Here is a 24,664-nt window from a genome sequence, read left to right as displayed (position 1 = left end):
TGGAGCTTAACATCTCACGAGTGTGGCTATGAGCAAGGACGAAGACTCAGGGAAAGCCATGAGGTCGGAGGGTCACTGATGGTGGCGGTTTCCAGGGGACATCTCTGTGGTTATGTGGTTCTGAACGCCATGCTGCTGCCACAGTGAGGGGTGCTTGTCCCCCTGAATTTCTTATCCCAAATTCACTCCTTTTTAAGCCCTGTGTAGTCTTGTGAGTTTAAAAAGAGAGAGAAAAGAAAAACTCTTTTATACCATTTTTCTTCAAATCCTGCAAAGCTGCATAAAGGAAAGTGTCCTAACTCTGTAGCCACAGAGGCACTGTGAACACAGCTAAGGCGATGGATTAGGCGTGAAATCATCTCTTCCTATCTCAGATGTTTAGACCGACTGCATAGTCTGTCTGCCTTAAAGACACACATCCTTCGATTATGTAATCTGAGTGAAATGGAATTCAGTTTTCAGTGCACAGTCATTGATGAGCAACTAGGGCTATATATAAAGTTTTCCTCCGAAGCTTACCTCTCAAATTTGTTAGCTACTCACAGCGAGTCCATTTTGAAGAGCTAACATTTATAGAGGGCTCACTGTGAGCTTTGCATCATATTAATTCTTAGTCCTGTGAGGTAGACGCTAACGTTATCCCTCTTATGGCAAGGATTTGGGGCACTGAAATGGGAAGTGAATGGAGCAGGCTCACCCAGGGTTGGCCCCAGGCCACGGCTCCAACACTTCAATGAGAATGACTACAACTTCATTCCAAATTCATGAACCTACGTGTCCGGGACACGGCCATGGCTCTTCAGAACCTACAAAACCAGGATCGTTTATTTAAGCACTTTTAAATTTAACTTTGAAGAGAGATTTCTGAAGTAGTAACAGCAGCGCATCTCCACCCTGATGCCCAAAGACCTCTTCAAGTCTGCCGCGTCTGCACGGAAGAGGGCCCATTTACCCAGAAATCAGTGTGGCAGAACCAGATCCAAAGCAAGACAGTGTCTCCCAGGAACTATATGCCAAGTATCTCTTCTGCCTCGGGATGGTTTGTCTAAACTTAGAAAATTGTGTTGCCAAACCTAACGCTTAAAATGTGCGATGATTAGACCCAAAGAGGAGTAAAACTTGCCCTTCTGATCCTAAAGGCTTCTTGGGGCCAAGTGTGTCATGTGTCATCAGCAGCATGGGGTAGAAATGACCAAGACCTCCTCCAGCTTGTGTTCCTAGGAAACCGCTTCCCCCGGGTCCTTTTTAGTTACTCATTTCCGTTGCCCTGGGCGTATACTTTTGTGATTTTCTTTCCAAGTATATCTATCCTCCTGGCTAAACAGTTAGGTCTCACTTTTCTCCAAGTGTGGCTATTTTTCAAGTTTGCTACTCCCTGCCTGATATATCTTCAGGCTTCCTGTCCACCACTCTGACTCTTCCTTCACAGACCATTAAGAAGAGAATGTTCCATCCACCCAAACAGTGGGACCCTTAGCATCACCTCTGTGGGCCCTGCCTGCCAGGGAAATGGGCATTGCCCTGTTGTTTGCCATCATTTATTATCTCCGCAGTCCGCTGTTTTGTGAGGGAAATTGTGCGCGACGTTCTCCCAAACACTCTAATAAAATTCAAATACATCACATCTGCTCCTCTCCCCTTAAAACAGCCGTCTTGTAATTCCATCCGAAAAGCAATCAAATTTGGTGGGCTTTTTTTTTCCTTCATAGAGCTCAGCTTTTTATTACTTTGGGGTTTATTACCTCTCGATGTTAGCACATATTTTTTATTACTCTCAATATTGCAAACTCGCCAAATTGTTATTGCCAGGGTCACTTTCATTGTTTGAACACAGAGGCCCTCCTTTTTCTCCTTGTTTTGTGGTGACTAAATATTTGGGTTCCTGCTGACTGTGTGTCTTACATTAGCCAGATTCATTTTTTTTTCCTCGAGGACAAGCGTGGAAAGCCAGGATGGTACAATATGAGAAGGGGGCACTGTACCCCTCTGCCTGTCACCTCACATCGTCTCATAATGGGGTTCTGTGGCCTCTGGGGTCTTCCCTCCTTCCACAAACTTAATCCTGAAGAGGAGAGGAGAAATACCACCGGCCCAAATCATCATGGCCAAATTAATTAAAACAAGCAATTTTATTCGTGTACACAGCTGCCTTCTCCCCTAAGGCGGAGTTTAAGAGGCCGTTGGCTATGAGGAAGACAAGGCTTTTATAGCTTAGGGGTGAGGGGTTTCCTAATGGGGGATTTGATGAGCTAAATAGGTGGGGTTCCAGGAACAGAGCATCATACCCAAGTTAGTCCTAATGACCTCCGGAAACAAAGACGTGGTTGCAAAGTGGGCATAACAAGGTAGTCAGGACAAGATGGTCGTATAACATTTTGGAACAAAGGTAGGGTTACAGGATGGTTATAAACAACTTTCTGAAACAAAGACATAGTTGCTGTTTCCTGGAACAGGCAGTGCGGAACCTTTTGTTGTTAAGGTTCCAGGTGAGGCGTAGCCCAACCCCAAAGAAGCAGAGATTTAATCGTAAGGGGGAACAAATCTAGTTTGTCTTTATTGTAAAATGGTTTTCAAACCTACCTAAGATGGAGACAGGCTGGTTCTTCAAACCCACGAGCATTGGATCATGGGCTTTGGCTGCCCCCTAGAAGTCAGTCGTTACTAGCTGCCTGCTCCCCATTTTTCCCAGCCTCCATTTATTGATTATCCATTTATTGATGAGGAGTTTGCGTCTGGGACTGTGTGTTTTTTTTCAACAGTGTGTGAGGTATTCTTTGAGTCTCTGGTTCTTGAGCTTCGTGACGAGGGTGTTGCTTTTTTTTTTTTTTTCAAGACAGGGTTTCTCTGTGGTTTTGGAGCCTGTCCTGGAACTAGCTCTTGTAGACCAGGCTGGTCTGGAACTCACAGAGATCTGCCTGTCTCTGCCTCCCAAGTGCTGGGATTAAAGGCGTGCACCACCACCGCCCGGCGAGAGTGTTGTTTTAAGCTGGACTCTAGCAGGTCCCTGCCATTCCTTTCCCCAAGTGAGCATTTGTCTAACCAAGTCTGCGCCAGACACAACCCTCTCCACTTGGAAAGGCCTCGGCTTCCACATGCTCTGTTTTTGCAGCCTCGCTTCCTTTCTTCCCTGATAATACGCTCATAAATAAACATCCGTTTCTTCCCACAGATCTTAGGATGTTTTCTAGTTCCCGCCTCACTGTCAGTGTCTCTTACTCAACAACGATGACTGTTGTCGACTAGATGGATCCTGAGTGTCAAATTCTGGACCACAGTTAGGAGTCGCGCCTTTCATAGCATCCACGGGCTTTTGTGAAGACGTCTGCAGTGGAAACATTTCTAGCATGATGTGATATGTATGTGTCCGAGCTGATTTGTAAGCCACCATGGGGATCCATCCCCAAAAGATGGAGGCTCTGGAGACTCCCAACTACAGCGTTAGGGGAATCAGGATGGGTTTCAATGCAGACTAAATAGGTGCTTTTTCTGGGCATTTCTTTTTCTGTCTTACAAAATCTTATCCTGAATCCTCCTCTGAGATGTGTTATCCTTGCAGTGCTAGCAGATCAAGAAGAAGCCACATCTGGAACAAAAACAGAGAGGTTGGAGGAAGAAGGCTGGTGTCATGCTAGCGAAGTGTGTTCGCTTACTAGGGCTGTCCTGACCAAGTCCCTACCTAGAGCAGGGCTCAGAAAACAGAAACATGTCTTCACCGTTCCAGAAGCTCACAGTCAAGACCTTGGCAGTTTGTTGCCTCTGAGGCAGCTCTCCTTGATTTGCAGATGGTCGTCTTCTCATTGTGGTCTCCCAAGGTCAATGCTCAGTCACTGGCATCTGTGTGCCCATCACCTTGTGAGGACACTGGTCTTACTGTAGTCGGGCTCACCCTAGCGACCTCCTTCTAACACCCTGTCTCCAAATACTGCCCCATTCAGGAATGAGGGCTTCAGCAAAAGGGATTTTAAGGAATCTGTTTAACACATAAAGTTTTCGTTCAGTCTTCGGAAGTATTTGTATTACGGAATTATCTTTGGAAGTATTACATCCCTGGCTTAATTAACAGGACATTCAATGAACTCTTAGGTCCTCTGCTGGATACAGTGTTTCGCACTTTAAATATTGTTGCAAACATGCTAGAATTTCCTCCAGAGCTCTGTTTAGAATCAGCATACCCCAGAACTCATTTTTCATTAAATACTTCTCTTGGGAGGCCAGAGAGAGGGCTTAGTGGTGAAGAGCAAGTACTGCCCTCCGAGGACTCGAGTTCCATTCCCGGCATTCCCTTCCCATCTGCCTCAAATTCGCTCGTTGTAGCCTCTACAGGAGCCCTCGCTCGCACACACAAACACACACTCACACACTTCGATACATAATTTTTTAAAAATTTAATATTGTAAAGTTTAAACAAAACACTCCACTTTGCACTTAAAGACCCGGAATGTGTGACAATCTATATATTGCAAAGAAAAATACCTCACGTAAATTACCTTTCGCAAAGGGATCAAGCTTTAGATTGCTGCAATTCCAGTAATTTCTTCCTTCTATAGGGATAAACTCACTTATCTTAATTTAGCTTGATTGCACAAAATTCAAATACAGATAAGGGATGTAGTTTTTGTTTTTGTTGTTTTTTCAAGTCCTTAGGAATGGACTGTTTTTCAGTTCTAGAATGGTCCAGGCCCTGTGCTCCATCCCCAGCTTGGAAACAAACAGAACAGAAATCAGCTGTTTAGAATCTTGAGCTGCCTCTTGGCTACTTTGCTGGGGAAACTTGTTAAACGGGAGCGTCTGGAATGTTCGGGTTCTTTTTTTTTTATTTTAAACTTCTCTTTTTTTCTTAAGATTGATTTATTATGCATATGAGTGCTGTTTGACAGAAGAGGGCATCAGATCCCACCATGTGGGTGCTGGGAATTGAACTCAGGACCTTTGGAAGCACAGCCAGTGGTCTTACCCTCTAAGCCATCTCTCCTGCCCAATGTTTGGACTCTTAAACACTCCTCATTTTTCTCGCGTGGCCTTTAGTGGTCCTGACTGAAAAAAGTCACGTAACGAACAGATGTTGGCTTTGACTTCAAGCAAACCACACACTTCCTTGTGACATAGACACGGCTTCTAATTCCACCAAGTTTGTGTTTCTCGTTCTTTCAACGCCCAGATCATATCACCGCCTCTTCTGTGCTTGTCTGTTTCGCCTTTGTGGAGACCGCTGCGAAACGAAGAGGCAAGATAGAGCTTACACTTTAAGTATCAGATTTATTTTTAACTATCAGTATAAGTTGTATTTTATGTTGGGCAAGAGAAAATGGTGGTGACAGTATTTATGAAGCAGAAAGTAATAATGCCTTTTCAGGATGGAATTGATTTAGGGAAAAAAAATTGAAATGCAAAGATGTAAGACATAGGTAGCCTTGCAGATCATTTACATTATGCGAAAAAGAAGCTAGAATTTAGCCCGTTAAAGTCCTTTTTAATGTCGAATGGGAAGGATGTCTCTGAGGCAGAGAGAGACCTAGACCCAGGTCAAAGAGGTGGGAGGAAGCTCTGATGAGACAAGAGGACAGACTGGTATTAATAGTGAGACCGTCCGGCCTCTGCCCCAGGTCTAAGTGATCAGAGGGATGGTGTGGGCCCACACCCGTCTTCTCTGCAAAATCCTCCCCCCAAGGGACATGCCTTGTTACTGTGATGCGAAAGCATTTGGTAGGCACCGTCAGAGCCTGGTACCCCACGGAGTGTGGCACAAAGGAGGTTTGTCATCGTGGCCCTGCCTGCCGGATGCCAGCACAGAGGCAGAGTACGGGGGAAGACGGATGTCAGGTCACCCGGCGTTTGCATCTGTGGTGGGAACATCACTGACAGGAAGGCCAGAGGATCATGGCGCTGCTGTCGTCCATAATTGGGGAGGATGGAGAGGGTGGGGTAGACTAGCGGGTGGGGGGCTGTGCCCTTCCCAGTTCCCAGCAAGACACCCACACTTCTCGCAGGCAGTCTTGAATGATGTGGCCTGTTCTAATAGGAAAGAAAAAAAATGAAGGAGGGACAAGAGCAGGGATGTAGAAGTACAGACACGTATCCCTCTCTATTGGGTCCTCTCCGTCTGGTAAAATGATCTCAGCGGCCTCCTTCCCTGCGCAGGTCTGCCAGCTCCACACCCCTTGCACAGCCCTGAGACTCGGGGCTGCCCTAAGACCATTTTGCTCTGGAAACACACAGCTAGCCAGAATCTACCGCTCTAGCCCTGGAAGCAGCCAGATGCTCCTAGCAAACCATCTTAGCTAGTGCGTGTGCTGGCCCCTTTAAGTGCTTCTCATGCATCAGCTGAAAAATCCTCATGGTATCATCCTAATACCCGGGTATATCCTGTCTCTGTGCAGGCAAACAGAGACACGGGCTCCCTTTAAATCACAGGGGTGCGACCCAGAGCCCATCCCTTGGCTACAACACGCAACGTGAAAAGAGCAGGCAGGGCCGTCTGAATGAATGAATGAAGGACTCTGGCTTTCAGGACTCCAGCATATCCCATTCCAAGCTCCTCCTGTGATACAAAAAGGTTGAAGTGAAAGCTAATGGTTGTATTCAAAAAAAATTTATTATGGAAGTGTGGGTGACTTCACTTTGTTTTGAAACTGAACTTGCCCATAAGACAAGAGCTGGAGAAAGAGAGAGAGAGAGAGAGAGAGAGAGAGAGAGAGAGAGAGAGAGGGAGAGAGAGAGAGAGAGAGAGAGAGAGAGAGAGAGAGAGAGAGACAGAGACAGAGAGAGAGAGACAGAGAGAGAGAGAGACAGAGACAGAGACAGAGAGAGACCAAATAAGTTGGTATAAATTTTACCTTTATAACTCAAACTAAAAATCCTATAAATTTTAATTTAAGAAATAACCACTAGAGATAGCTGTTACATTTTTTCCCCCTGAGATAGGGATTCTCTGTAGCTTTGGAACTCACTCTGTAGACCAGGCTGGCCTTGAACTCACAGAGCTCAGCCTGCCTCTGCCTCCCAAGTACTGGGATTAAAGGTGTGTGCCACCATCTCCTGGCCAACCTTGACTCCTCTGGAGTTAAGGAATTTAGTTGTTTCCATTTTCATTAGAACTGAGAATTACAAGAGGTTCAAAACCTTGTCTTCAGGTCACAACCCCATCCAGGCTCTCACAGTTCCTTTCTCGCCTAGGTTAGGGCAAGTTTTGCTTGGACTCAGGCGTCCTGACACTCCCAGCCAGAAGCCTCCTTCCTTCCCAGGAGTGTTTTGGCGCATGCCTGGCCCTCCAAAGGGATGATAGAGCAGGAAGCGGTGCTTGGGGTAGAAACTCCTCCCAGGCCCCTGGTCTTGTTCCTCTATAGATGCAGGGCACCAGTGTCATCCACTGAGCTCCCTGGAAGGCAGAAAGAAAATATCAAATTCCCCACTGTCTGAGCTTGCAGACGGTGCCTTTAGGAGCACAGTGACACCGATGAGGAAAGCTGTAAGAGGACAGGTTGACCTGGGACCCGACAAGGCGTCTTCTAGTTCCCGCTGATGGGTTTCGCTGTTGGACGCCTGCAACCGCGTTCCTTCTCCACCGCTCACCTCCGTGTCCTTGGACGCATACTTAATGTCTCTAGAGCCTTTGGAGAGGCTCCTCTACCGAAGCGGTATACTACATGTCCTCGGCCTCACACACGGTGTCTATCACCCCGTACGGTACTGTTGGTGATAATCAGCTCTGCTCGGTCCTCCCTCCCTTTCCATATGAGGTGGTTAATTTTCTATGTGTTTGATTTTTTTTTTTTTTAAGTAGGCGATGAGTCGCATCATCCATGTTTAAGATCATTTTGGGGCAATGCCTCACCTAAATAGCCACAGATCGACATCTGACTATTCCGTGCTCCTGTGGCATTGTTTTGAGGCTTCTCGTCTACCACGCGCATGCGCGTCCCGCCGACGGCTTGGAAGCCACGCCTTTGCAATATGCACCATCCACCTCCAGACAGCTGGATGCCTCGTCTGTAACGTGAGGCAGGCTGCGCCAGGGACGTTCCCGGCAGCCCACACCTAGCACCAGTGTTCCCGTTCAGCGCGCTGCCCACACTTGGCGCCTCTCCTGCAGCCCCCTCAGGCCCGGGAGCCATGGATTCAGATTTGAATCCCAGAGCCATAGATCTGATCTAGCTAGGCCTTTCCCCTCTCGACCCTCAGCGCCCGGAGCTGCTGAAGCATGCATGCTTCTCGATCTGTTGGTGTGTGTTCATCAGGGGTGACGGGGCACCAACAGAGGTATCAGATGGAGCTGCTGGGGAGTCTGCTATGCTAAGAGGGGGTGGACTCCGATGAATTAATCCAGAAGGAGCTCTGGATGTGGAGGCTACAAAGGCGGCTTTGCCTCCCATTCATAGCAGGGGCATGAAGAAGTAATATCCAGACAGAAAGCTGACTTGTCTTCTTCCAGACATAATTTCCTTTAAGAAGCGCAGGGAAGGAATGGAGGTGACAGCTGCTGCATCCCTGCTCCGATTCACTGATTGCATCTGGTCACATTTCATTTCGGTCCTGCGCTCCCCCCCCCCCCCCCCCCCCCCCCCCCCCCCCCCCCCCCCCCCCCCCCCCCCCGTCTGTATAATGTCACCGTTACGTCTCCACGCCCGTTTAGATTTTCTTTTGTGGTCCCATGTAGGAAATGGATTATGTCCTCCTTGTCTGTAAGCCATGGAGATTGTTTTGTTGAGTGATGGTGTGGACCAGAGAGTTCCGAAGACATCGGGTGACAGAGGAGCCTTATCCTTGTGATGAGGTTTATTGTAACAGCTCTAAAGAGGGATCTGAGAATCCAGCTGACCCAAAACCTCTTTCTAACCCAGTGACAGAAACACAAATGGTTACTGGCTGGCTGCCTGGGGCTTCTGTAAGAAACTCTTTAGAGGAGTTTCTATGCAGTCCCAACATGTATTTTCACCATCTTCTTCGCCTCTGTGATTTATACCTGTACATTCAGTCGTGTTTGAGCAGTATTTAAACAGCCCCTCCTATGTATCAAATGAAGTGTTACCAGGATCTCCATCAGATAGGGCCCGAGGCAGGGCCAGTCCTGCCCGTCTCCCTGGGGCTGAGTGGGATGGTGACCCAGACCTCCCCTGATCTCCGGAGAGAGACACACTGAGTCGGGAGTCTTGTCGAAGCAGGATCTCATTTAATTGTATTAGGTAGGAACTTATATAGGGTTGTGATAGGGGGTGGGAATCTTGGGATGGGGGAGGTGGAGTAAGGAATAAGGGCCAATAATATTCTGCCACGTAAGCGGTGGCTGGGCAGAGGCGGGTTTACGTCAGGCTGTGCTGAGTCACTCATATGCAGAAGTCATGGCCAAAGACCGGTCACCAGACTCAGGTTAGGCACACTGGGCCTCACGCCCGGGCCTCATGAGATGCACTGGAGATTTGAAAAGCGAGGAGCCTCACCCTTGCTTAGAGTCAACCTTCGGATGAAGAGGGTGTGGTGAGAGGCGAGGCAGCTAGAGGTCCTTCCCAAAGAGAAAGCATCATCGACACAGATACAAAAACCAGAGATGTCTGTGCATTCAGAGGGCCTCACACAGGGTCTCCAGCCACGCGCCAAGGCTGAGTGAGAAGAGGATGGAGCAGAGAACTAGAGCCAGGGAGGTGAAAGCTAAACCCCCAGTATATGCAAATATCCATAGGTAGAGAGGAATCGTGGATGACTCTATGGTAGTGGGACTGGCATAGAGATACAAGGTTTCACATCAACGCTGGTCCTGAAGCACACAGCATCAGCTCCAATCACAAAGGCCATTGTTCCATGAGCACAGCTAGGGCTCCTGCCCTAGGGCCTGCTGGAGTCTGGTTGTGCACCCATGCATCTGTTAAAATCCTAATTCCCACACTGCAAACTGATAACACTGGGAGCCTTTGAAAGGTGATAGTTGGTCCAGGAAAGCAAGAGACCAGCCCAGAGATGACACGGGTAAAGAGGGCATTCTGTGGGAACGCAGCCCTCACCAGACACAGGTGAGCTGCCATCTTGATCTTGGGGTTGTCAGCCTTGAGACTGATGAGAAATAAATACCCTACTGTTTAAAGGCACCCAGCCTATGGTATTTTATTATCGTCACCCCAAAGGACTAAGACAGGCTCTTTACCCTTGCCATCACTGTAACTTAAAAGGGATTTGTGCCTCCAGGCATCTGTGTGTGTGTGTGTGTGTGTGTGTGTGTGTGTGTGTGTGTGATCTCTCCCTTAGAAGCTTGGCTCCAAGGGTACCTTCCATTGAAGCCTGTTTTTGGCTGCACACCACACCGCCCTCCCTACACCTGAATTCTTGCCACCACTCACATTCTAGTTTTCATCCCTTTATATAGTCACCTAATGTACCCTGTAAGTCTATTTTTTTTTATGTTCCTTCTCCTTTATAAAATCCAAGCCCCTTGATGACAGAAGAAATTGTGTCTTGCGTAGGACTTTGGGACTATGTCCTGAGTGGTTTGAGAGCCCAGCTCCCGTTAGCCTTCATTCGTAGAGAAAAGAACAACACCGTCTGGGCAGGAAGATGTGTGATCTGATTAGCAGCTGAGGACTGGCTTGATTAGATCACGGGGAAGACGAGGGGACGGGCGATGTGCTCAAGGCACAGGCAGCACCCTACAGTTTATCCTGGAACCGGAAGGGAAAGAACTGTGAATAGGGAAATAGCAGATAATTAAACAAAAACTCGGAGGATAGGGGTCTGGGCAGGTTCTAAAACCAGGGTGGAGAGGACCTGGGTGAGCATTGAAGGGATGGGAGGAAGGACCATGTTGTAGTCATCCGTCAGCAGATTCTGATTGGGATCATAATGGGTTCCAGAGAATCAGAACGAACAGGCTAGATGAACAGGAGGCTTCTGTTATGGAGTCTGTCTGTCTGGCGTTATGGAGGAGGCTAGCAAGTCCCAGATTTGCAGGGCACACCCAGAGGCTGGCTGTTGGCAGAATTCCTCTTACTCAGGGAAGGTCAGTCTTTTGGTCTATCCCAGTCTTCCGCTGATTGAAAGAAGCCCTCTCCCAACTCAGATGGCCTTTACTGAGAATCTAGTGTTGGAAATGCTTCTCTCATTCAATCCCCGCAACCAGGGACGCCACACCCTTGTGAACGTCTGACAACATACCTGGGTGTCATGTCTGAGGTAAACTGATCTATAAACTTAACCAGCACAGACATCTAGAAAGACCCAGCTGTCACTAGGGAAACAGCGAGGACGGGCGAGCTCCTCCCCACTGGGGCATATAGAACCGGGGAGGAGACAGCTCCTCTGGGTATAAGGAGACAACACTGATGGCGTGCTGATCGGCATGATGTAGGCCACTTCCAAAAATATAAAGCCATTTTTATCGTTAGGATAAATCTGATATCATGGACACGTGTGTAAGTAACATAAAATAGCACCGAAATAGGGACCTGGGAAGACAGCTCAGCCATACGTAAGGTGCTTGCCTTGCAAGCATGAGTTCGATCCTAGGGCACCCCTGTAAAAAAAGTGAGGCGTAATGACGGGCAGCGCTGAGGAGGTTGAGATTGGCTGGTCCTGGGGGTGCAAGCGCCTCAGGTCCCAGTTAGAGGCCCTGTCTCAAAAAAACAAAAGAGAACAAAACACCAGAGTGGATCTCAAGCCTCCACACATCCTCACTCACACATGCACACCCCCTTGCACACGTGTGTGCACCCACCCACGCCTACATGTAGAAAATACTACCCAAATGTTACGCTTTGTTGAGTCATCACACACTAATTGCCTCCGTGACAGTGACCACGGGAAAAGGATTTAGTGGTATTTGTGAACTAGCCACCCAGCGAGATTTTTACTTACATTTTCTGGCATTTTGTTCCTCACTGTCCATCCATGTGCTTTCAATTTTCCAGTTAGCTCCCAATGGCCTGTATTGAAATGAAAAAAAAAAGCTCTTTGGTTTAATAATCAACCAAGCTAGCATGAGACATATGAATTTATTTCATATATAACAACACTCTCCTCCCTGCATTGTTGAACATATATAGAAACATATTTCTCCTTTAGAAAGCCAACAGTTGTCATGCCTCCCACAGAGGAGTTAAAAGATTAACACCGTCACCGTGCCCAAGGTCTCCACCTAGCCAGGCATGGAGCACAGAGTCTCATGTGGGTCACATCAGGGCCCTGTGAGTCGGGCAGCTGACAGGGAGCAGCCGCACTCTAATTTGCATAGCGGGTGCCTCCTGTTCATTGCCTGCGGAGAGCCTGTTAGCAGCGGAGGTCACCCGAGCCGAGGTCCAGCTGAGCTGCCAAAACACCTGCTGTTCTGCTCTTCCCAGGCAAGAGAGGCCAGAACCTCTTCATTATTAGTCATTATGGTTAATTCACATTTACCAACAAGGTGGGAGGGTGAAGTCTGTTGGCGCAGGCTGGAGTTGTTGGTGTACCTGAAAGTGTGTCTTGTGACACAGGTACCTCAGTTACAGAGAAGCCCAGGACCTAAGAATGGTTGGCATGGATGCTTTTCAGAGTGAACGGGGGAGCAGGGACAGTGTGCTGGGCATCGTGTTCAATTACCCCCGGTTTCCATGCAGTTACAATATTGGACCATTATTCAACAGTCTGTAGTCGGGGCTTTATATTGTACAAATAGGGAGCCTGTCTCTCTACAGATAGTCACTGTTCATGGCACATTTCAGAATCATGTCCTACATACATATAATCTATAAATCGAGGCTTTCCTGCAGAGCTATTAGCCAAAGAGGGGCCCAGGGCGCTCATTTTTTACTCACTCTTGGGAATGCCAGCAAACTGATGTGCTTGGGTTATTTATTCTTTTCTTTGCAAAGTTCCAGAGTGCCAGCTTCACTGATATGAACTCATGTCTAAGATGATACCTTAGAGCTAGATGTTGCAAAGTTATTTGAGCAAAGAATTTTGCATAAGAAAGTCTATTCAGATTTAGAGGTGAAATTTCATACACCCATGTGCACTGTGACACTGAGCCCCCGCTAATATAAAAAGCAGTTATATAAAAACCACTTTTGCTTTGTCGCTAATAACCGAGCCGGTCCTATGCCGAGTGCTGACCCTGTGCCAGTCCCTGTGCAGCTTCAATTCCAACCCCGACAGCTCTTTGAGAGAGGACCTCCTGTTCTTACCTAGCAGATGAGGAAAAGGTAGGGTGGATTCTTAGCTCCAGCTAGCTGACCTCCTGGCCTATACCCTTCTACTATACCAAGGTCAAGTCGCGAGTTTTCCCTTCAGGGAAGGAAACTTGAATGTCAGCAAAACCAGACCTAAATCTTATTACACCGAAGGCTGGCTTGCAGAGTTTAGATCAAGAAACCTGACCTAAACTCTTACCTTCAGGAGGTGATATAGCAAATTCATCTCTAAAGACTCATTGCTGAATGTTGAGAGAGAGAGAGAAAAGAGGAGAGGAGAGGAGAGGAGAGGAGAGGAGAGGAGAGGAGAGGAGAGGAGAGGCGAGGCGAGGAGAGGAAGAGAGAGAAGTAAGATAAAAGGGGGAGAGGGAGGATGGAGGAAGGAAAGGAAAATGAGATTCGAAGTGTTAGTAGCATTTTAAACATGTGGAATCAAGAAAGTCCTTTTTTTTCTCAAAAGAGAATCATATCATAAGAGAAAGCTAATCCCCAAAGAAACGGCACTGTTACTTTGTCGTTCTTCAAAGTCTGACTCTCAAAGAGCGTGGTTTGCAGTGGGGGAGAAAATAGCCTCTGTGAACTCAAGAGTCCCAGATCCAGTCCCAAATTCCAAGTGACCTTGAGCACCTCACTTTCTTGAGTCTCCATTTTTAAAACTCAGAAAGTTTTTTCCTCTTCGCTGAAATGACGGAGCTCTTGCCAGCTCTGATGAGTATCTTCATTATCGTGGATGTCTTCCCAGCAGAAATGGGTGTGCAGCATCCTTGTGCTATCTTAGAATCAGAACTAATCATGCTCTTTTATAAGATGATTATTGTGGGTTTGTTTGGATTTTTTTTTCTGATGAGGCCAACAGCTGGGCAAGCCTCACTTCTCTTCGAGCGTTGGTAATTGATCACATCAAGTCCGCCATCGCGGCAGCTCTTCGGTCGTTTGCTGAGGATGCTGAACGCCACCTCTCCTAGGATGGTACCGTCACCTCTGATCCACACAGTCGGGAACAATATGAAACATCAAACTGGCTAGGGTGACACTAAGCAAGCCATCTCGTCTCTCCTTCCTATATCCTCCTCCCTTTTCCTTGGCGTCACTAGATTGATTTTCTTTTTGTGTGTGTAGCAGAATTTAGACTCCAAGAGACTCCTGGAAATTTTATAAGAGAAACGCTTAATGGTCAGGCTAGGGGTTGTCAGAAGCCCCACGTTGAGGAGCCATCTGTCGGGGGGTCCCACGCTGGGGCGACAACTGTCAGGGACCGACCTCGATGGGTTCATATGTTTCAGGGTAGGGGTGTGTGGATTAAAAATGTTAGGTAGGAAAAAAAAAAACAGAGATACAAAAGAAATGCAGAGACATAGGATAGAGTCAGGAGGGCAACCCAGTGGATACTGAGTCCGTCCGTGTTTATGTCTTATGTTCTTTAAATACCCCACTCCAGCAGAGGGGAATAAAGCAGCATGCACTCCAAAGGAGATGCTGGGTTCACTCCACCTAAACAGAATCTGATGTGGAAATCTGGGATGCTTCCCGGCTGCCTCACTCCGAGGGGGAAGGAAGCTGGTCCGAATCTTTCGTACTCTCACAAATCTGTTGCCCTTCTTTTGATTATTGATTTAAAACCACTAACAAACTTCAAACAGTGGAGGAGAAGAGAAAGCAGGCTTAGCTCCAGGGACGCATCATAGATCAGGTGCCTCTTCATTCTTTGATAGACCTGCAACACCTGGGCTTCTCTCTCCTTCTATGTTTGTTTATTTGTGGTGGGGGATATCATGTTTGTGTGTGTGTGCCTGTGTGTGCGTGTGTGTGCCTGTGTGTGTCACATGCATGTTTGTGCACCTATATGTAGAGACCAGAGATCTACTTTGCGTGTCATTCTTCAGGGGCCATCCACCCTGGTTTTTGAGACAAGATCTCTCCGTGGGACCTGAGGCTCGATGATTAGACTAGAATGGCCCCCAGGAAAGCACTAGGAGCCTGCCTGTTTTATGCCCTGGCAAAGGATTACAAACATATACCGGCGCATCTTACTTTTCTACATGGGTTCTGAAGCTCAAACTCAAGTCTCGATGCCTGCACAGCAAGCTCTTACCAACTGAGCTGTCTCCCCAGCCCCTTCATTTTGTTCATCTTGAAACTGAGGGCTATGGTGGAGTTCCCTAGAAAGGCTTAATGAAGACATTAATATGCACTCAGTAAGCATAAAGCATGCTTGTGTCTCTGAAGAGCAAAGATAGACAACGAAAGGTCAGGCTTACTGAAACCCAAGGGTAGCGTCTTTCCTTACAATTGAGAGGACTTCCTTCCACTTGGCCTTTCTGTGAGTAGCTAGCACGGGATAAGCCTGAGCTTGCAACTGAAAACCCACGGCGCCGCTCACATCCCTTTGTGCAAGGACAATGTTGTGCTGTCTGGGTTTAGCATCCAGGTATAAAAATGGTGTGCATCAGTGTGTTCAGGACCGTGGCAATGCATTGGTTTTTAAATCTTTAAACTTGCAGAATTGCAGACATACATCAACAGAACAGGTGTTGAAAAGCATCCTAGGTTGGGGGAAAACGTGGCTAGCCTACGTGAAACATATGCTAAGAACTACGTGTTCCGTCCGCATTTGTTCCTGGGAGCTCTTCTTACTGCAGCTTATAAAATCGATTCAGTTCAGCTGCGGTTTCTCTGGGCAATAAAGCAATAAAGCAAATGTGTGATGAGGAAAATATAAGTCCCAAATGGGGCTGCAGAAACTCATCGCAAGTCAGAATGCCAGCGTGTAGACCCAGTGTAAGCCGCGGTGACAGTGCCCCCTCCCCCTGCCACAAAAGCCCCGACCTTAGCAAGCCTGTCCTATTCTGCTTATAATGACCTTAAAACTTTACACATATAGAATATTCCTATAGATAATATTGATATATTTAAAAGACCACACCAGCCTGTGTAGCCTAAGGCACAGTCAAGCTTCATGTCTCATTACCAATCTGACCAATGTGTCAAAGATAACTTAACTTTTCTTATTGTTGCCATTGTGAACGTCGGATCAACATCCAAATAATATTTTTATGATTCGATTCTTAGGCTAACAAGTCCTTTCTGTTTGTTGCCATTCATGGCTGTGCCTGTGAGTCATTATTAATCACAGCTCATGTGTTCAATCACTATAAGCTGTTCGTAATGGCTTGTTTGTAGCTATTCGGTGCCCCTTAGTCTCCCCATGGTGAGTTATAGTAGAACTCAAATCATTAGTTGGCGTTAGTCAACAGTTGCTTAATGCCCAGGTTTAAAATGGTTAGTCTTTTGTTGTTGTTTTTACAAAGAACTGAAAGAGCAAGATTTGCTGCTCTTGCCAAAAAATCAGTGAGAATTTTCAAAATATTTCTCTTTGAAGACGGGGGCTCTGATGCCGCCACATATGTGGCTGTTCTATTCAAGTCTTTTTTGGGAGCTTGAGCTCCCATTACCATCTATTCTTAGTTGTAAGGTCAGAAGTCCTGGTGTTAGGCCCAAAAAAACTCTTCTAGAATGTAGCCCTGCTTAACGGGAGAGCCGAATTAGTTCACGGTATTAGAGTCTTGTGTGCAAAGGGTCCCAACGCGCTTCAGCAGGTAGGAAATTCATGAAAATAGTTACTCACCTGCCTGAGTTCTCAGAAAGTGACATCAACCTTGAGGGCAACCAGATGTCTCCATGTGAATGGCAGAGTGTGCTCCTCTCTTGTCTTACAGAAGAGATGACTTAGGAGCCTCTTGTCCTCATAGAAAACTGGGATATGTGCTAAGGTGTATTCAGTAAATCTAATGAGTCTAGACCAATCATCGTGATTTACGGCAGTGCAGATAAAGGCTCCATCCCTGCTCAATGGCTCCCTCTTAGCCATCGAGTAAGGATGTTTGGTAACGCATCGAATCAGTCTAACCGCAATTAGCTCTTTCAGCCTTCTCTTCGAAGGTCAGCTAAAAAGCCCTGCTATGCAACTGAGCAGATTTTCTCCAAATTGCGGTGCCTCTGTCCTGTGCTCTGAGCTGTGTTTTTACACTGATTCAAGAATTTTCTCTTACGTACAATAGAGGAGATGAATGTGATCAATTTTATTAGACGCACATGTGGAGCTGCCAAAATGCAACCTCTTACTTTGTGTAAGTAATATATGCTAATAAAATAAGCTTCCTTTTTGGAGCTGTGGTCTGTTACCGACTTAAGGAAATCACCCACTTGTTCGCGGGGACAGTGGAAGACCATCTATGACCTAAAGAGCCTAGGGGTGGGAGACAGGAGAGGAAGTACACCCAGGGGATTCCAAAGCCACGACAGGAATTTGCCTGCATGCCCAGCATTCTTAGGGAATGTGGATAAAGCTGAGATTTTACTGCGGTCACCAAGGCAGCGATGAAGAATTTTAACACGTACCTAAAAATCTTAATATACCATAGCGTATTATATAAAATGGAGCTATAAATTTCCTTCCCAACCATTTCATAAGGATACTTTTTCCCTCCTGACACGCTTATGTTATGAGCCGTTCATTTCGCATTCTCTGTGTTGGAAAAGGATGTGTGATAACCTCCTTCTAGCTCGCAAATAAATGCGTTGTGTTCAGAGGCCAGCCGTCACCCGTTCTGTTCCCCGAGCCCTGCAGATACTCTCTATTTTATCCGTTTACTTCTACCCTAACTCCGTTTATCCAGCCAAACCCCGTCGTCTCCTGCCGCGTGTGGAGTATGAAGACATAGACACATTTTTCTTCAAATGTACTCTCTCCTCTTCTCTAGATTCGCTCAGGCACCATCTGGGCTTACCTACTGAGAAAAATACCCATCCCATCTTCTCTCCAGGGCTGGTGGCATGTGCTCTGTGTCCTTTCCTGTCTCTCCTCCCCAAATGCCATAAGTTCTCTCCCAGCATACAACAGTGTAACCACAACCCTAGCTCCTGAGATCTCTGGACCCAGTAATATCAGGATACCCATGACTCTCCAAGCCTTGCTCACAATGCCCACCCATGCAGGTGGTACATGGGCCTCTAATGTCCTTGTTCCCTGGCTCCTTTTCATAGAACACCCTTTGTCTTTAAAATGTTGCTGAAATTGTCGTGCCCTTGACTGCCCCCTTCCCCCTTAGAAATCCTTCCTTTTCTGTGACCCCTTGCCCTCTGGTATTTTCACTGAGGTCTAACCACAGCCAGACGGGGCTTCCTCATTTGCCTGTGACTCATTGTGTGCAGGGAGTCTCAGATGTCTGTAGCACGATCAATAAAAATCCAGAGACAGAAATTGGGGTTCAACATGAAGGTCAGAAAAGCAAAATAGCCAGCCACTGTCTCTTACCTCGACCTCAATCTGAAATGGCAATCCTGCCTCCAGGAATCTCAGAATGAGGCTGAGTCCTAGAGCCGTCTCCTCCGGTCTTATATTCCTCTCTAGGGCTGGGATTAAAGGCAAACTGGTGTGGCTACTGGGATTAAAGGTGTGTGTCTTTGCTGCCTGGTCTGTAAGGCTGATCAGTGTGGCTGTTTTACACTCTGATCTTCAGGCAAGCTTTATCTATTAAAATACGAATGAATTATTACTATAGGTATCATTTCATCTCCTTTGTGTGGCTGCCTCGTGTTGCTGATGTTTTAACAGATGTTTGAGCCATGATTCTGTTTTCCTTCCTGACACCAGCTAGGACTTAATGAAAGCAAACTCTTGTGTTCCCTCTCAAGTAGAAACCTGCTTTCGATGGTGCGTTTTCTAATGAGTTCTTCCAGCCATAGAAGAAAATATTGCTTTTTAAAACCATTACCTCTCTGGTCCCCAGCTAATCTCATGCATCTGTCCACCTAGACGCAGAGATTATTCAGGAGCTGCCTGTGGCTGCCCTCCCCCTCCCCCGTCCTCATTTTATAGACCCTTCTAAGGAAGTGACACCTCTGACCACATTCCTCACAGTCACAATAAATAATAAATCATAATGGCAAGGAAAGGAAACATTGGTAAGGCCATACCAGACATGTACACACGCATGCATGTATAAAGTCATCTCATTTTGTGGACATCAGTTAGTATATTTTGTTTTTCTCAGTCCATTTTCTGTTGTTGTAACAAAATACCTGAGGCTAGATTGCTTATAAATGGTAGAGATTTATTTAGCACTCGGTTCTGGCGGCTGGGAAACTGAAGAGCTGAGCACTGACATCTAGAGAGGATATTCTTCCTTCATCATAACATAGCAGAGGGCATCAGGGGGCAATATAAGCAGATTTACCAGAGAAAGATCACTTCTATATCAAAGCCATCCTCGTGACAACCTATTGCAAGAAATCCACAGATGCTTGGGAAGAAAATGTATTTTCTTAATTTATTAAGGGATGAAATAGGGAATATGTACACTCATGGATACGGTGAGAAGGGACACCGTTGGCTCTTCGTTCCATGGAGGGATGGAGAAGGCTCTGGACCAGGTCACCAAATGGCACATCAAGCCTTCCGTGTCCAAAAGAGAGAGTGTGCGGCCCCCCTCCCCCCAGTTCTTATTCGATCACGTATCAGAGAAAATCACACCCAGGGCAAGTCACCTCCAAATGCCATTGGCTAAATAGATCAAGCTCCCAAAATAATTAACCCTTGAGTCCATGAGTAGGTTAGTCCATTCATGAGAGCAGAGTCTGCATGACCCATTCACCCTCAAAGTTTCTATCTCCAAGCACCGGTAACATACGAATGGGGGATTAAATTTCCAACATAGGAATCTGAATGACACAAACCATGGCAACAAACACTTGGTGCGCTAAAGTGCTTTCTGTGTATCTACGAAATGGATCTTACTATCGTCACAACTTCACAGATGAAGAAGTAAATCCAGGAAAGGTAAATACCTCCCCAGTGATCCAAAGTCCTTAAGCCATACAGCTTGAGTCTGCCTCACATCGAAGCCAGTGTATATAATGACTTCAAAAATAGGGAGACTTGATTAACATAGCTGATTGCATGGCTTGTAAGTATAGCTTGTGGTAGAATATTTATAACTACTCTGTGTATACATCACAAAAACACAAGTGGCTTACTAAGCCTCGGTTTAGACCTAACCGCCTGACATGTACATCCAAGAGAAGGCTGTTCACTGCAGATTTATTTAGCTCTCTGCAAAAGGACGTGGACATCCTATGACAAAATCATGGGCCGACGAAGAATAGACAGTTCTAGAAAGACGGACCTGAAGCACAACCCTGCCACAGACCTACAAGTGTAAGCCTGTGCTTCATGAGGAACGTGCTGTACTGACCGGCTGGTAGGAGCAGACACCCTCTACTGAAGAATCACAAGCAACTGACTGATGTGTCAGGGTTAAGGATTCATGGGCAGCACAGGTTATAAAAAGGAAACGGGAGCCGGGCGGTGGTGGCGCACGCCTTTAATCCCAGCACTCAGGAGGCGGAGGCAGGCGGATCTCTGTGAGTTCGAGGCCAACCTGGTCTACAAGAGCTAGTTCCAGGACAGGAACCAAAAGCTATGGAGAAACCCTGTCTCGAGAAATGAAAAAAAAAATAAAAAGGAAACGGGAGAGGTAGGGAAAGCATTGAAAGCATTTTTGGGTCTTACAAGCCTTTGAAGACCTTGTTTTCAAAATAAATAAATCGAGATCCAGTCTTGAATTACTCAGCTTCTCACACAAGCTACATATATTTTGTAGTTTGTTTTAAGACAGAAAATCACTACAAATAGAAAGTGGGTGGGATTATGAGAATGATCCCTCGCACCCCCACCCCGGTTTGCATTTATCATCTTCATTTAGGGCTGTGCTTACCGCTCACCTCTGATATGCAGGTTCTCCATGCAGTTTTGGTGATGAGCCATTGCGATCCTTTTCAGCATGAGAAAATGAAATGGGTTCCAGAATATGCTGCTATTCTCAAAACTTGGCGAATAAGCACACTGAGCAACAGTTCGTAAGTGTGGGCATATTTAAAGCCAAAGTTCTCTGGCATGAATAGATCAGCAAAACACAGCCCCAGAACAGAGTTGGAGCTGCAAATATGGCGGCTGTGGCCAGGACGTCAAATTCAAGAACCGTCTTCAGACAGGGACCGACCCCGACCAATGTATTTGCAGTGGAATAAGTATTCTGCAAGCAGGGTGTTTGTAAGGTGATTGGTGGATTTTTTTTTTTTTTCGAGACAGGGTTTCTCTGTGGCTTTGGAGCCTGCCCTGGAACTAGCTCTGTAGACCAGGCTGGTCTCGAACTCACAGAGATCCACCTGCTTCTGCCTCCCGAGTGCTGGGATTAAAAGCGTGCGCCACCACCGCCCGGCATGAGTTGTTTTTAAAATCCACTTCCTAACAGCTTCGGTGGCTCGCATAGCCTCCTGAACTTGTTTTCTCATTTGTAAAGCAGGCAGTTGCCGCCTGTACAGGTGGCGGGACGCTAATGCGATGAATTATGCATGAAGCCGGGCCCATAAACTAGTCGTATGTGACTTTTCAGCCGTCACACTACGTATCATCTACTCATTTCAGTTCTCAACAGTTTATCTATTTCAGTGAGAGAAGCCAAGAAGAGCAAGCGCGGTTCTAGAACCTCCTATGCCCTCATATATGTCAAGTGTTTCCTACAGCACTGTCCCCTGGAGTAGTTTCTATCCCCACCCCTGGAACATTCCTGGTTCCCCCCCAGCAGTCTCACCACCCACCGAATGGTTCAAACACTTCCCTGGTCTACTCTGAGCAAGTGCAAATCCTTCTGTCTGTGCAATTATTTTTACGTTCCTCGCATATTTAAGTAGAACAGACACCTACTGTGAGATTGAGGAGGCACGGTGCCCCGGTTGGTTCTCCTGCGTGCCGTGTGGGCCAGGAGGCTTGCTTGGTTAGCGTGCCTGGCTCGTGAGCCAGGAGTGATGGCCTCAATCCACACGTGAGCCAATCCACGTAAGGATCTGAGAACCACGTCATGCAGGGAGCCTGACTGTGGAACAGGATCCTCTATCTCAGTAACGCTTCTGCTTCTCTGTCGCTTAACATGCCAAGTTGAACACAGTTGGTTCATTCAAACATCCGGCCCTCAAACACACTGCATGGGCAAGGCCTATACCAGGTACCAGGCTACATCCAGTAGGTTCAGTGCCCTGCCTTCCTGGGACCTATGGTCTCATTTGAGAGGGAGACTCGGGTAAGCAAACACACATATGTGTGCTTGTAAATTCTTCAAAGAACCACAGAAGACACAGCAGTAGCTGCAGGGGGCTACTTTAGAAGTGGCTACCAGAGGCCTCTCCAAAAGGACAAGTGCCCATGCTAAGACCTGAGTAAAAGAATCCCAGCCATGTCGACGAGCCAAAGAAGACAGAATGACATCAGTGTGTACAGTCACATACCAAGAACCCCTTCCTGATGAACGCTGAGAAGAGAACATGACCGCAGCATCTGCTTAGTGCGTTTGCTTTGTGACTTGGCCATAGCACCCAACTCTCCGCAGGTCCTCTGGAGTGTTCAGAGGCTCACCTAGCAGAAAGAGGCAGCTTGGATTATTGTTTCTCCTCCCCTAGCGGCAGACTCCAGCTTTGGAAGCCAAACCATTCCTTGCTCGTGTCTCAAATTCAGTTCTTATGCACTGGGAACATTGGGCCATGGTTGGGTGCCTTTGGCAGCCAAAGGTCCAAGAGCCTCCAGTTCGTCATCTTTGGTACTTCTCTAGAAGTCTTTAACCAGGTTCTGAATGTATTTCCATATATTATATATATATATATATTTCCTTGTTTCTGTAGAATGCTTTATAATCTCTAGAAGTCTTTAACCAGGTTCTGAATGTATTTCCATATATATTCTATATATATATATTTCCTTGTTTCTGTAGAATGCTTTATAGTTTTTATAGAATTTTTCATAGTTTCATATTTTTGGCTCCTCATAATAATCAAACAAGGACAGCAGGTTTATAGTATCAATGAAGCAAAGCTAACCAAAATTCTTTGGTCTCTCTGTGAAGTACCCACCCTTGGATTTTCTGAATATGGAATATTTTTGTTTTTTTGAGGAAAAGTGATATAATGGGACTTTAAAACGCACATTTTGTGGCAGAAGGGGAGTTGCCTTCATGTCCAGGTGTAGGTTTTTTAGTAGGGAGCGGTGCTCAGACCAAACGCAGCCCCTTGTGCATATGTAGGCAGCCATGTTATCCCTGGGTCCCACACGACCACCCCTGAATGCGTGTCTCAAATCTGGACTCCACTGCCGAGGTCCTAGGTCACCTTGAGCCTTGGTCTTTCTCCCTAGAAACAGAGCCGTAACAAGGAAGGCAGCAAGCCCTGCCCCCAGGGTGTGCCGTGTGCTACTAGTCTATGCTGGTGCTCTCTTCAGTGGGCTCCCCCTCCTCCTCCCTGCAACCCTCTTCTTCCTTCTCTCCCCTGGGTAGTAGTATTTGACAAAACCAGCCCCTCAAGCCCAGTTTCCCAGAGTCCCCCTCTCCCTCCTACCCTCGTCCATCCCATACTCACCAGCCCTGCTATTTCTGATGCCTAGATAGTTCTCCAAGCCAGCGGCTGTCTCTTCCCATCACCGCCATTCATTTAGCCATTCAGCAGCTGTTTGTGGAGCCCCTACTACACCCTGCCGCTCCGCTGGACACTGACATACAGTAGTGAACAAAGCTTCTTCCTAACCCTCGTCCTAATGAGTTCTCATTTCCTGGCCTACATAGTCACCCCCACCCCCAATCCATTCTCAATATTAGCATCAGGGTTATGGTCACAAGCCAGCTCTGGCCCTCTTCCTTTTGGACCTTCATTTCCCTTCAGCTTCAACCTAACGACCACTGCTTGTGTTCACTAAGTAGTTACTCTCTGACCAACAGCCTTCCGTACCCTTCTGACATGTTGTAGAATTTACAGTTGAAGACCGCGGTCCTGGTAGAAGACCCTTCGTCTGACTTGGCCCACCCTTGTAGCCCCCCCACATCCTACCACAGGCACAGATAAAACCCCTCTCGCCAATATTTGTTAGCAGATATACTTTTGAGGCAGTAATACACTTATTCACTTCTGTTCCTCTGATCTCACACACAATCTCTCTCTTCCTGAAAGCTCATTCCCTTACTTCTCCACCTGGAAAGGCTCCTGGCCCATCCCTGAAGTCTGTCTCCTCCTCCAAGAGGCCATCCGCAGACTCCCACTCCACCGAAGCCTCTCCCTACTTGCTGTGAACCCTCTCCCTTCAAACGTCTGTCTCTGTCCCCCGCCCCCCCCCCATCCTGCCTAAGACCGGAAGCTCCTTGCGGCAATGATTTTACCTCATTTATTTCCGCATGCCCCTCAGCAACTTAATGCCACCTGACGTACTCATCTTCAGGGTGGGGGCGGGGTTGTTAAGTGGGGGAGGGAACAAGTGTAAACACTATTATTTGTTCTCCGCCAAGGCACCACACTCAGAATAGAATTTACCTGAGAAAACGTTGACATGCAGAGAGGAAAGAGTTCTGTAGAGAGTACAGTGACTAACTTTGACACACCGAGCTGTGGTTCTTTAAATTGGCTTCTTCTTTAGGGGTTCTCTGTGT

General features: G+C 46.9%; 1 protein-coding gene across 8 annotated transcripts in view; it reads left to right on the top strand.

Annotated features, from left to right (window-relative positions):
* Anks1b (ankyrin repeat and sterile alpha motif domain containing 1B) overlaps positions 1–24,664 on the top strand; it is an 864,790-nt gene that overhangs the window by 749,201 nt on the left and 90,925 nt on the right. The window lies entirely within an intron of this gene.

The sequence above is a fragment of the Alexandromys fortis genome, unplaced genomic scaffold, assembly GCF_014885135.2.
Source record: "Alexandromys fortis isolate MF-2015 unplaced genomic scaffold, M_Fortis_MF-2015_v1.1 scaffold_50, whole genome shotgun sequence".
In the NCBI taxonomy this organism is placed as follows: Eukaryota; Metazoa; Chordata; class Mammalia; order Rodentia; family Cricetidae; genus Alexandromys; species Alexandromys fortis.
Note: the sequence above shows the minus strand (reverse complement) of the source record. Positions and strands in the feature narration are given on the sequence as shown.